Here is a 12,984-nt window from a genome sequence, read left to right as displayed (position 1 = left end):
TACTTTCTCAAATCAACACTTGAAAACTCCAAGAAGTTCCTAAATGCCTTTAAAATCCTCTTTTTTTCAGACATTCTGTGAAAGTGCACTGATGATCATTTACTGAGAAGCTGACGCATACCTGACCGGTAGGAAAGAGAAATGCAAACAGCTTGCTGACATCAGGCCAACATCCTCCTGAGGGAACTGGCCTCTCTACCTCTCTGGTGCTGAAAGTTGAGCATTGCCCCTGCCTTTCAAATCATACCAATTTAAGTTAACTGAGCCTTGTCCTCTAGCAATGGCACAAGAGTTTTAAAATGAAAGCTAGTGACACAGAGAAAGAGCTTAGTCCTAAAACAGCTGCTTGTTTCACCAACGATAATCCTCCGCACACGCTGGTCAAGCGCAAGACATGTTTAGTCCAGGCAGCTCTGTGCAGACAGATTGCTTATGTCTCTGCACACCGAAGACAAGCATGGAAACCAGAAGTAAACAGAAAAGATAAAGGATATTGCTACTGGCCCTGCAGGAGCAGTGAATTTGGCAGATGAATATGTCCAAAGGCACCAGGATGAGGAAAATAAGACTGACTGAAAGTCCAGTCCAGTCTGATGTGAGACTGACTCCATACCTAGAACAAACGCACCTCAGAGCAGCAAACAACTCTGCGTGATCTTCAGAGGAAAATAGAGGTGGCAAGTCACATACATCTCATACCATGATCTAGGTCAGAAATTACATAATTACTATATGTACGTGTGTGAAACAAACTGCATAGAGGGAAGGGGAGAAAAAAAAAAAAAAAACCAGAAGAGGCACCTCTATAATCATAAGTTTCCAGGTAGGTGGTTTTGTAAAGATGGTAAATTAAACTCTGAACTTCCACAGTAACCTGATTACAAATTACAAGGTACATTTTCTGCAATTAGGAGTACATACAATCAAATCACAAACAGCTTAAGTAACCTAGAAGTCCAAAAATACAGAGGGAAACAGTATCCAACCCATAGGCAAGGCTCACAGGAGGAGGGGAACTGAGTGTCACTGCCAAGAGCGCTGCCCCGCCAAGGACACATTTGTAGGGGAGGTGTGCTGCTGCAAGCTGCAAATACAGCAGACAGTTGAGCAAATAGAGGAAATTCTACTCCTCCTATAAGCAGTTTTATACAGAGACAGAATACAATATTGGAGAAGACTGCATCACTTTTTTACAGGAAAAAATTAATTTGAGTTTACATTTTGCAGCCGATAATTCAGATGAAACAAGAGGAGACAGACCTCTGCAGATGCCGTTCCAAAATTGTCATAGGCAATTATAGCATTTCTTGTACAAACTCTGCAAGCAGCTATTTTACTAAAATTTTTTCCATCGTGTCCTGTATATCCTGGTAGCATAGCCGCTGGAGTTATTTGGATGAATCAGTCCAGTACACAGAAAAAAAACCCAAAACAACAAATAAGCCAAATGCTTTAATAAATACATTATTCAGAAACACATTTGTTGAATTATTAATTTATCTCTGTAACAAAATGAATAACTTTAAAATACTTGTTCAGTTACATATTTAAAAATACCACAAAAGTCCAGCTAATCCATTGTTTGATGATATTTTACTAGCTGTAGATGAAAGCAACAAAAGAAAGAAAAAGTTCCTTTGACAGCTTAATTCCCATGTCTCAGTATGATCCTTAATCCAATGCTCTAAGATACGAAAGTAAGGTAAAGCACAATGTTAATTCTTATCATATTCAACACATCTTTTAAGACAATTGTTATCATCAGCCAACTCTCCAGAAAAACTACTCAATGGCTGTCTCCACCTTGCAGTGCTAAAATCCCAGGGTAGATTTTAAAAGGATTCTGTACTTAGGATCAGAAAAAGAAAATTAATTGATTTTTGTTAGGGAATTTGTTACATTCATGTTAAATTTCTTGTCAGATGAGACTAATTCAAAAAGTTGTACATTTATTAATCAGGCTGTGCTTCAGCCTCTGGCTGCTTTTATTTTGTTTAGATGAAATCAAAATAAGACAGAGGAAAGAAGTATTAAAGGCAGCTTACGCTGTAAACAAACGGAGCAAATTTCAAAGAAATATATTGCATCTAAGTTTATAACTGGATGTTTTAAAATGAGTCTTCATGTTATTAAAAATGAGCCTTCATATTATTTTCCCCTTTATTAATTTGAAATATATGCCTGAAATTTCCAATTAGAAACAGTAAATCAAGGCTCCGGTCCTAGAAGCCTTTTAGGGCCTTGATTCTGAAGGCCACTTAAACATTTACTTAAAGGCATAAAATATAAAATACATAATCCTGAAATTGTGAATGGAATTAGAATGATCTGTGCTGAATGCTTATGAATATGAGCCAAAAGCTTCTGCACAATGGTGTGAGGAAGCACAAACATCTCACTTTCTGTTCCATCCTCCATTGTCCATGATAGACTTACACGATTGTATCTGGATAAGGAGCCCATAATAGATTTCCTCCATTTTCACATCTTCTTAAGAAGCCAAGACTTGTCTTTTCTAAGAACTTTAGTAATATTTGCTATTTTGTATTGTAGTCTTTCTGGTTTTTAAAAGAAATTTTAAGGAATAATATTTTTAGATTTGCCCACGATCAGAAGTGAAGCCAGTGGTAGAGAGCCAGAAGAATCAAGAGATCTAATTCCCAGACCCATCTTTCTGTATTGTTCCATAACCCTCAATCCTGCTGCCTTTGCCATGCGGAACTGAAATTGGAATAGTTTCAAGGAGGTATCGAAGGCACCTGCAGCCATCTAAAACTTTTTATTAGAAATCAAAGGAAGGTGCTCTAACTCCTCTTTGAAGCTTTACAGTATATTTTCCCCTGGGGTGTTAGTTGTAATACTGAGAAAGTGATTCACAATGAATAATTTATCCAATGAATTTAATTTGGTTTCTTACTTCTGCAATATCTATAATCAGATTGGGATTTTCTCCAATCTATTTGTTACTTAAAACTGTTTCACAAATTAATTGAGCAATTGCTGCCAGTTTACTATAGTCTCAATTATCTGATTGCCACAGGAGAGTCTGAATTGTTTTGACAATAGGAGTTTTGTAAAATTGATGGAATTTGCAATGGTAAGACATAGTCACTTGCAAACACCTCAGCAGAACATAAAGTGTGTAACACTCACTGCACTGACAGCACCAAGGCTTTTGGCTTTAAGTCAGAATTAATCTCTATAAAAGGAAAGAAAAATATCATTCAATTCTAGAATAATTTTCTAAATTTTCCACAAAAGATTTTACTCTAATTATCAAAGCATTTCACTTAATATATATAAGTAATACTAACCTTGGGATTCCTAAATTTGAGGACTCTAGATTACTATTCACTTTATCAGTTTGCTATCAATTCCTTTTTTCCCATCATCAATTCTTTGGTCTTTTATGCCTGGGTGTGATATCATATGAAACAGCAGAAATTCACCATATGAAATAATAGAAATTCAAGTGTGTAAAATAACACAAATGCTTTGCACTTCATACGGTTCTGCAGAAGAACAGTAATTCCTGAAATAGCTCTTATAATGTTTGGAGAGTGGCTCTGGATACTAGAGACAGTTCTAGAAAGTCTTCTATGTTTAATGAGAATAAAATAGTGGCTCTAGAAATAGCTCTTGAACTGGGCCCAGAAATTGTTTGAGAAATGACATAAGAAACTGGTCCAGAGGCAGCCCTGAGGTGGCTCTAGAAATGACCCCAAAAGAAATCACGCTGTGTCTCCTGAAGCTGCTCTAAAGGCCAAACCGGAAGCCACCTCCAAAAACTATTCCAGATTTTGTTCCAGCGTCAGCTTCTGAAAGTGGCTCAGAGGGGCTTTCCTGGATCGGCCCCAGATCTGCTCTCTGGGTTTGAGCTCATCTAGAGGAGACTCCAGGAGAGGCAGCAGAGCAAACACCGGGAACCTCCAGAAGCGTCTAGTGGAAGTGTCAACAGGATGGTTCATCACTGTTTACACCCATAGCACTTGCTACTTGACCTCTTTTAAATGGCCCATTTCCTTCAGACTTTGCCTTTCAATAGTTTTTACCCAGGAACTATATTTTGCTAAAATTGTTTCCAAATTCAGTAACTCAGTGGAGCTATTTTCAATGTAGCTTGTAACAAGGGAGATGAGAAACACTGAGTAGCCTAAACAAATAGGAAAGGTAGGATTAGGAAAACTCACCAGGCAATAACATTTTGTACAGAGAATGGCAGAGCGGCAGGACTGTCCGTTTGTTTGGTTTTGCCTCCAGGAGCAGACACCTTAGATCTACTGTGTCTCTGCTAACATATTGTTGTTTGCTTTTTATATCCCTTCTTTATGAGCTCTGAGAAATCATTCCCTTCACATTTCAGCAACGCTTATAAAAAGCATTCATCACATGCTGGTGGTTCACGGAATTCTGCTCAGGTATTTTGTTTTTAAAGTAGGACATGATTTTAAGAATTAACTTTACTAGCATATTGGTCACTGTCCAATCAGCTATGGCAGCTCCTAACTTCTGTGTCTCAAGATTTCGCTTTCCTTCCTGTTTCCCTGATTTCTGCATAACTGACAAAAGTTTATTTGTCAAAGATTTATTATTTCTGAAAAAAAGAAGGTAAGGTACAGCCAAAAGTCATTATCAGCGACAAAGACAAGAGCATTAATTTTTCCTGCAATCTGACAAGCAGCAGAGATGACAAGCAGTGGAAAAAGCTCTGTAATTCTGACCAGAAATCCCTCCCAGAGCTAACGGTTTAATGGTATACGGTGCTTGGTTCAGGAGTACTGAATTCCTCTGTTTGTGCTTTTTCTCTGCTTTAGTCCCAGTTATCCCATTACTTACCCCATTGAACTACTCATCACACATTGTAATATCTGGTGTGGAAAATATGTTCCTACAGAACACTGACTTGTTATTAACATGGAAATACTGTTTATGTTCTCAGTGGACCAATCAGTGACTGCTGCCTTCTGGATATATAACAGTTCTCTGCTCTGTAGTTTTATCAAAATGATTTTTTATGATTTGTTTTAAATGCAGAGATAAGTTTTATTCCTCTGAAACAGACTTATATAAGTCATTCTTACGTTGAAAGCTTCTGTTTTAAAGCACTTTGACATGTTGTTGAAGAAGGAAATCATCAATAGTCAGAAGAGTTACAGCCCTTGCAGCACTGACTAGAGAGAGAGAGATGACTCTACTAATGATTAGATGTTTGGGTTTGGTATGTGATAAGAACAGAGGCACCTTTGAAAAAAACTGGATTTTAGGCATTTGAGAGACCTGAGCTGGGGTAGAGAGTGTCAGGCTGGTGAGTGAGTGCATTTTTCTGGGTCTCATCTCTGAACAAGACAAAACCAGATTCTTCTCCATTAAGATGACAATTTTGGAGACAAGTCAGACTAAAGGAAGAAAAGATACTCTACAAAGCCTAATGGAAGGAAGAAAAAAAAACTACAAACCTGTTATTCTTTTCTATTGGTTATTTTTCTGTCACTGTGTTTGGGGGCTCTGGAAGAAATAGCTTTTTACAAGGGACTTCAATAAAAATAAATAAATTAAAAAAAAGAGAAGTGGCAAGAGGAATGATTGGGAAACATTTTCCATGTGTAAAGGGCTGTAGAAAAGATAAGAGATCCACTGGTATAGGCAAACAGAATCAATGAATAATCAGACATGATCATAACAACAGTAAACTTAACCCAAGTATAGAAATGATTTGCAGATTTCCAAAGACTTTTTGGTCTCTAAGTACATTTGGTTTTGGACAGCCTCCTATAAACAATCCAGACCAAGAAATACATCCCTTAGGAATTCCACTTCCAAGATACCTAATCAAAGGAAAACACAGAATCATAGAGTGATTTAGTTTGGAAGGGATCCCTGGAGTGCAGCTGGTCCAACGCCCACACAAAGCAAGGCCAACTTCAAAGCCAAATGGTAATGCTTAGCAACCGGGAACTTGCAAAACCATTTCTCCTTCTGCTAGTGCCATTTTCACTCTTTGTCAGATAAAGCAGCTGTACAATATCACAGATGGAGCTCTAACACATCACTGAGTGAAGGATTCAAATCTCAAGTAGTGATTCTTCAAACTCTTCCTAAGCTTCAGCCAGTCCTTTTGATTTATTTTGTTATCCTGCACTGATGACTCTCATCCTGGTGTTTGCCTTTATTGAGAAAGCCCTGTTTCAAAACATTACTGATTTTCTTTCTGTTTTATGTTGCATTTGGTTGGTGTGGTTTTCTTTTTTTTTAAATATAGTTACTCTCAACCTAAATTCTTCCCCTGCAAAAAATTCTGATCATCAGCGGGAATATTCCGCTGTAAAAGTCATATATTGTTTTAAATATCTATGTTTCTATTCTTTCACACCTTAAGCAGAAAAAAATGTAGCTGTTTAATATCTAGAAAATTAACTTAGCCATTGATGCTGTAACTGAACTGTACCTTTTGTGCTTTGATAATTTAATTTGCTACTTCTGGAATGAACACAGAAGATTCTTTGATGGCAGCTTGTAACAGAACACAGTAAAGTGTTTGTACTACTATTGCCAATTATTACAAGGCACATTCAAAAAGAGACTGAGAAGTAATTTCAAGTTTAATATACTAGAAACGTAATTAAATTATTATTATTGTACTTCATAGGCAACCATAGAATTTCTCTATGAACTCTTAAAAGGAATTTTAAAGCAGTATTGGTAGTTCCCATGATCTATCTCGGGCAATCAAGGTAGTTTCAGTAGTTTATAGCTCTTAAGATAAACCTTTTGTGCTAATTCTAGTCTATAGACACCCAAGTTAATCAGGTTCAGAACACTTCAGAGATTTTGTCATTTTGCTTTGATTACAAAATCAATAGCAATATTGTCTGTCAAAACTAGGACATAGTTGGTCAATATCAAAGTCAATGACATTTTATAATACAGAAATATTGCAATAAAGTATTTTATTAACAAGTCACTACCTCCAACAGATATGCAGCTGCATGTGCTACTTCTTTAGGGTTCAAAATTCTCCCAGAAAATGAAATTATACATACCATTTGCGTATACCTTCACAGACCACAAGAAATGGAAGAGTAACCAGATGACAGCACTTAACACCACATACACACTGGGGCTGAATCCCCAGATAAAACCAAATGTTGTGGTGTAGCCGCCACACTCCCCCCAACCCCCCCGCCCCCCCAGCAGTCCCAGAACCAGTCAACACTGTATTCTTGCTTGCACCTCAAGAATAATTAGCTGGTGTGTGTTGGTATCATGTGGACTGCGACCAGGATGGAAAATTTCTGATGCCTGAAGTCAATCATCTTGAGACCCTATAAACGGCAGTAGCAAGAAAGGCCCTTTGAGCTCTTCTGGTCCGCAGCGGGCTGCGCCCAGTAACTCCCTCTGAGTGGGACGCCTCCCAGAGTAACTCGCGAACTGCCTCGGCTGATCTCCTTGAGACTCAACCTTTGCCCGTTGAGAAATCATTCGATCTGAAGTGAGTATTTCACTGAACTCAAGGGGAATTTATGTGTGTGAATCAATCCAAAACGTAATATTCTATTACTGTGATTGTAATAGCAAATTCTTTCTAATCACTCTGTAAATGTTAAGTTAACCAGTGATTAATAGCTGCTAAATTCCTGTGATTCTGTCTCTCTCTAAACTGTGAACACACCACGAATTACTAGTAAACATGTCATTTAGACATAAACCTTTGTCGTCTAAGGCCAGTTCTGGATCCAGCCACACCTAGGCTCCTCTCTGAGGAGGAGTTTAGAAAGCAAGAGGGTCCAGTCTGCACCTGGTGACTCAACGGGAGGGTCTTCCTATCCCCTTACACTTTTCTTTTACTCTGTATAAATCATTGTCCACTCAAAACCTCCTTCAATTTTGTATTCTATTCATTTGATAACTATTAGAGTGAACCTTGCCAAAGAACTTTGTAAGATCACATTTTTGAAGTTTTCAGTAAAATCTTTTCTTGCAAAACTTTTGAGTGATCATTTAAGTGACCTAACCACTCATTCGTGACACCAAAAACCAAAAGCAAATAAAGTTTTAAAACTCCCATCTGATGAAGGGCTTATTCTAACCTCTGACTAAACTTTGATTATGTCTGATCTGTTACAGACTGGATGGCATCAGGTCTGACCACCACATGCTCTTTTTCAGGTACATAAGGAAACAACAGAAAGTTCCATTACCATGACAAACAAGTTTAGTTTGAAGTTATTTCATGTCATTCATGGAATCCCAAAACAATCTAATTTGGAAGGGATCTCTGGAGGTCATCTCATCCAACCCACTGCTCAAAGTGGGGCTAACTTCAGGTCAGGTTGGGAGCATCTCCAAGAAGAGAGACTCCACAGGGTCCCTGGGCAACTGGTTCCACTGTAAGATCATCCATACAGTGAAAAAACCCTCCTTTCTTATATTTCTATCCTTGTTTCAACAGCTTCCAGCATAGAAGCCTGCAGCTCATGGGTAGTCTATCCATGTTATTACTCCACACTGTCAAGTACTGGATGTATTCGGGCTCCCTGTTTCTTTCCTGGCACCCTCCAGAGCTTCTATCCCACCCCGACCCAAATGTAGTCACAGTATTTGGCTGGTGGAGGGGTGGCACCTCATAGCTGGGAACGGGCTCAGACCTGTGTTTTGCTGACAGCACAGTCTGAATGTTCAGCACTGGAAATGGCCTGCAGATTCATTTCCTACACCGCATTTTTGCTTTTGCTCTTACTGGAAAACACTGTGTGCACGCTCATTTGTTACAAATCAAATGTGTTACAAAGGCTGGTTGGGCCCTTCCACAGGAAAAAAACCAGAACAAACAATAATCAGAAAACAAAACAAAATCCCCTTTTTCATTCTGGCGTAGCTACAGGAAGAGTCTGACCAGTTTTAGATGAAGCAAGGTGTTAGCTTTGCATGATACCTGGCTCTCCTGGTACATAACCAGTCTCCAGCAGACTCTACAATACATCTAAATGACTGAAAAACATAATGCTGTTGTACGGGTCAGGGTTACAATTATACCACTTTTCCTTCTCGATGATTGCGCCTGTTACATACCAAACCAATCTGCTCACAGCAGCAAATTTTGCCTTTAACATCTGAGCAAAGCCAAAGTCTTTGTTAGAACTACTGATGTGTGCCTGAAAGCAAGGTGTAGTCCAATGTCTAAAATGGATCTAGAATAGAGTGTACATAATACGTTAAGTAGTTTTTAAGTAGTTGTTGCTTCTTGGGGCTTCACCGCCTCTCCTTTTATTCCTTTTTGTCTTCTGGTACAACAGAAACATTTGTCTATGTAATTGTAACGTTGAAAGGCTGAACATTTTAAAAGGGAAAGTAAACAGAAGCATTTCTGAGATAATTATTTTAAGTGTTCCCCTTTGTATGATGTAGTGGTGTAGTAATTTCATTGGAAAGTTAGAGCAAAAAAAAAATAGACTAGGAGAAATAGCAAACTATCAACATGTTTTTGAAAGAGCTGAATATCGGGAAAAGGAAATGGAAAGAGAAAGGGAAAAAAGTTTTTTTATATATGGGTTCTGATAGATACTGGAGAACAAAACTAATAAAACTGTCTCCATTTTCGTGTGATTACTACTACAATTTCATACAATTGCATGCAAAGTAGGCATTTCAAGTTTGCAAAATTCCAGCAGGAGCAGCACAGACAAAAATCCTTGCACATAAAATAACAATGTCACAAATGCATCATGTCCTGTGCATTGGTTTTCCATTTGAATACTTTGAATGCGAGTTCTGATCTATTTTGCTAACACACAGAAAGATTCGGTGAAGCACAGACCTCCAATTCTGAGCCGTTTGCCTAGGAGTGGTGAAGTGTTTTGTTGGTAGGGAATCGTGTTCCCTCAGCCAGCCAGCCTCAGGGAGCTGCAGTCCAGTGCTGCAGGAGGTCTCAGCACAACACGGACACAGAGCCAGCATCCCTTAGCATTTCCTTGCAAAGCCTTGACAAACACCGGCCAGAGCTGCTTGGGATGAAATGAAGCTACAAGCTCAACTGGATTGACACAAATATCCATACAGTGCTGTGACCAGAAACCAAGTGAAAGCTCTTTTGGGGCAGGGAACAGGTGCTCTCGTAGTCTCTAGTTGCAGAAGGCAACCAAGACTTTAAAATTATCTACAGTTGTAATGCAAGGAAACAAGCGCTGTTGCTACTTGCCACAGCTTACTATGACTGAAAAAATTGCAAAGCATTTGTGCGGAGATTGACAGGGCTTTTAAGTTGAGGAAAACATCTTTTAAAACCCACATAGCCACGTCACCTGGCATCTTTCACCATGTAAATAAAATCTTTATACTGTTATGTCAATAGCTTTCAAAATAGGTGCTTATTACAATTGTTGACATACCTTTGCACATCATATTTTTATCTTTTTCTCCCATAAATGCCAAAATAGAAGTTATCAGCAATTGCTTACGAAAAGAACTCTTCAGAAACTATTAATTTATGCTTCTTTAACTGTCACAAACAGAAAGACCTCAAACAAGTTCTCCCACAAGAAGAAATGAGAAAAAATACTTAATTTTTAAAAGTAATAACAGCTTGTAATTCCAGTCACTGAGAAGATCTAATAATGCAGCTTGGGGTACAAAAATTATAACCTCAAATTGCTACTTAATCCAATGAAACTTCTGTATTTTATGATCATGCAATTGTGCATTAATAAGCCTGTGTATTGTATATGCTGTAGAAAGTGAGGATTTCCATGGAAAATTGTAGCTTTTTAACAAATGGAAAGAAGTTCATGGAGTTTTTTTTGCATTAACAGATTTCTCTCTGTCTCTGTGAGTGATTCTGTGAGATGTTATGGGACAGGACACAGGACAGGAGTACATCTGCACCTTGAACCGTGTGACGTACCTGTGAGTCCAAAGCTCTCAAAGTTTTCAAGTGTATTATGTAGTAGAAATGCTCAAAGCTGAGAAGTTCAGTTACGGACAAAATAGCCCATAAGTGGATAGGAAATAAGCAAATTATTGTTAAACGCTTTTCAGTAATATTAATCTAATAGTTCAATTTTGATAGTTAACAGAGTAGGATAAATAGAAATCTTTTATCAATACCTATTAAGAGAACCGGACATTTTCTGGAAAACAAATCCATTGCTTCATTTTTCATTTATTCATGAGTGCTCTGTGTATTTACTGTCCCTGCACAAAAATGCAGAAACTTCTTCAACCTTCATTAAGATACGTGGGATATATATATATACTAAAAAAAAAAATAATTTTCATGCCAACAGTCTTCAGATAAACACCTAATTGACTGACAGTTAGTAGGTGCCACCTTCTAATTTAAAAACCAATTTAAATTTAACCGTCATATTGTTGAAGAAAAGTATTACCTTTCATTCAATGATTACACTTAATTGGCTTCAAGATTTAAATGCTACATTGGCTACAAACATTTCAAGCTGTGCATAATGTCTAAGTCTCCTCAGAAGACTGCAGTTACTGTAGAGTTTGAGCCTCCTCCTAGACTTATTATAGAAACAAAAAACAACCACCTTTTCCTCCCCTTTGCCTTACTAGCTGATGCAAATGGTTAGATCCCCAGGCAGGGAGTTGGGGGAAAGAGTAATTCAGCTTATTATAACGAAACCATACAACCTCATGTCTGCCAGAATAGTGAGAAGCTTGAATTTTTTAGCTAAGTTTTTGTCTTGTGCAGGGTGGAGACCATATGCCAATCTGTACAACATTAAAGAGGCTGCCCTGCAGAAGAGAACCATGAACACACACCAGGAGTAGTTAATGAGAAAGTGCCCTAAGGTATCACCCACTGATACACAATGTCACAGGGTGTTGGGTAGGTCAGACAAAACCAAATGAGTAATACAGATGTCTTCCAGAATTCATTTGATGGTGGTGATGGTACACATATGCAAACCAAGGGTCCCAAACCAAGGGTCCAAAATTCCACTTTCACTGACAGTGCTGTCTTTTAGCATTTAATACAGGATGTTCTTTTCCCTAAACTGCAAGCTGTCAAGCTGCCAGCCTGCATTTACTTTGGGAGGCCAAGGGCATCCAGTATTTTGCACTAACTATTCAAAGCTCTCCAGGCTCGAGTTCTTCCAGGCCAGTAACTCAACAGTTAGTATCAACCCACTGCCGTAAGACATAATACAGAAAGGGAAAGACCACTAAGGTCAGCTGGGCAGCAAAATGCCTTCCATTCCAGTTCACTGCACCCTGGGAATCCTCTGCCAGAGCACTCAGATTTGACTTTCAAAGAAGCATCTCCTTCCTTCACCTCTGGCTAGGGCAGAGTTTGAGGCCAGGAGGACTATTATTCCTGCTTGGTTTTAGATGAGCTTCAGTAATCAGTTGAGCTCACCATAGCAATTCTAAGCCTTTGAAGTCAGGGGCTATTTGTATTATAACTAATCCTTTGGCTTTGTTCTTCCCTATTCCAAGCCCTGCTTTGCACTCTTGTATTTGTATGATTTGGGTTCACAACTTATTCCTTCAAAAGCTCTTTTATGATATGACTTTCTTCATTCCAGGTTTGGAAAGGACCTTGCAGAATGCAGCCTCCAACAAACTGAGATTTATTGCGCAAAATTCTCTACAACCCAGCGATTTCATAGCAATTTTACAAACCTCTGGCCTTTTATGGGGTCTGCCCATCATGAGCACCAATTACGTCTTCCATCTAGCAGCCAGGGGCAGAGGAAACTTCCCAGAGATTTACCAGCAGCCTGCAAAATAACGCTACCTCAGCCAACAAATACTGCTGCTGTGATTTGTGGCTGCCAGTTTCAGTCGGTTTGCTCTGAACTATTGAAAGGAATTACTCAGGAAATTCTGCAAAAAAGCCTTCTGCTGGATACAATGCCACAGTTTGTCTTCAGTATATTGCAGAAAAACGAGCACTGTGAGGTTGAAGAATGTTTACAGAACGTGCTAACCTACAGACATCAGGTACCCCAAAACTGTGCTGGT

General features: G+C 38.6%; 1 long non-coding RNA gene across 1 annotated transcript in view; it reads right to left on the bottom strand.

Annotated features, from left to right (window-relative positions):
* LOC142363545 (uncharacterized) overlaps window positions 1–12,984 on the bottom strand; it is a 99,453-nt gene that overhangs the window by 50,102 nt on the left and 36,367 nt on the right. The window lies entirely within an intron of this gene.

The sequence above is a fragment of the Opisthocomus hoazin genome, chromosome 18, assembly GCF_030867145.1.
Source record: "Opisthocomus hoazin isolate bOpiHoa1 chromosome 18, bOpiHoa1.hap1, whole genome shotgun sequence".
Lineage (NCBI taxonomy): Eukaryota > Metazoa > Chordata > Aves > Opisthocomiformes > Opisthocomidae > Opisthocomus > Opisthocomus hoazin.
Note: the sequence above shows the minus strand (reverse complement) of the source record. Positions and strands in the feature narration are given on the sequence as shown.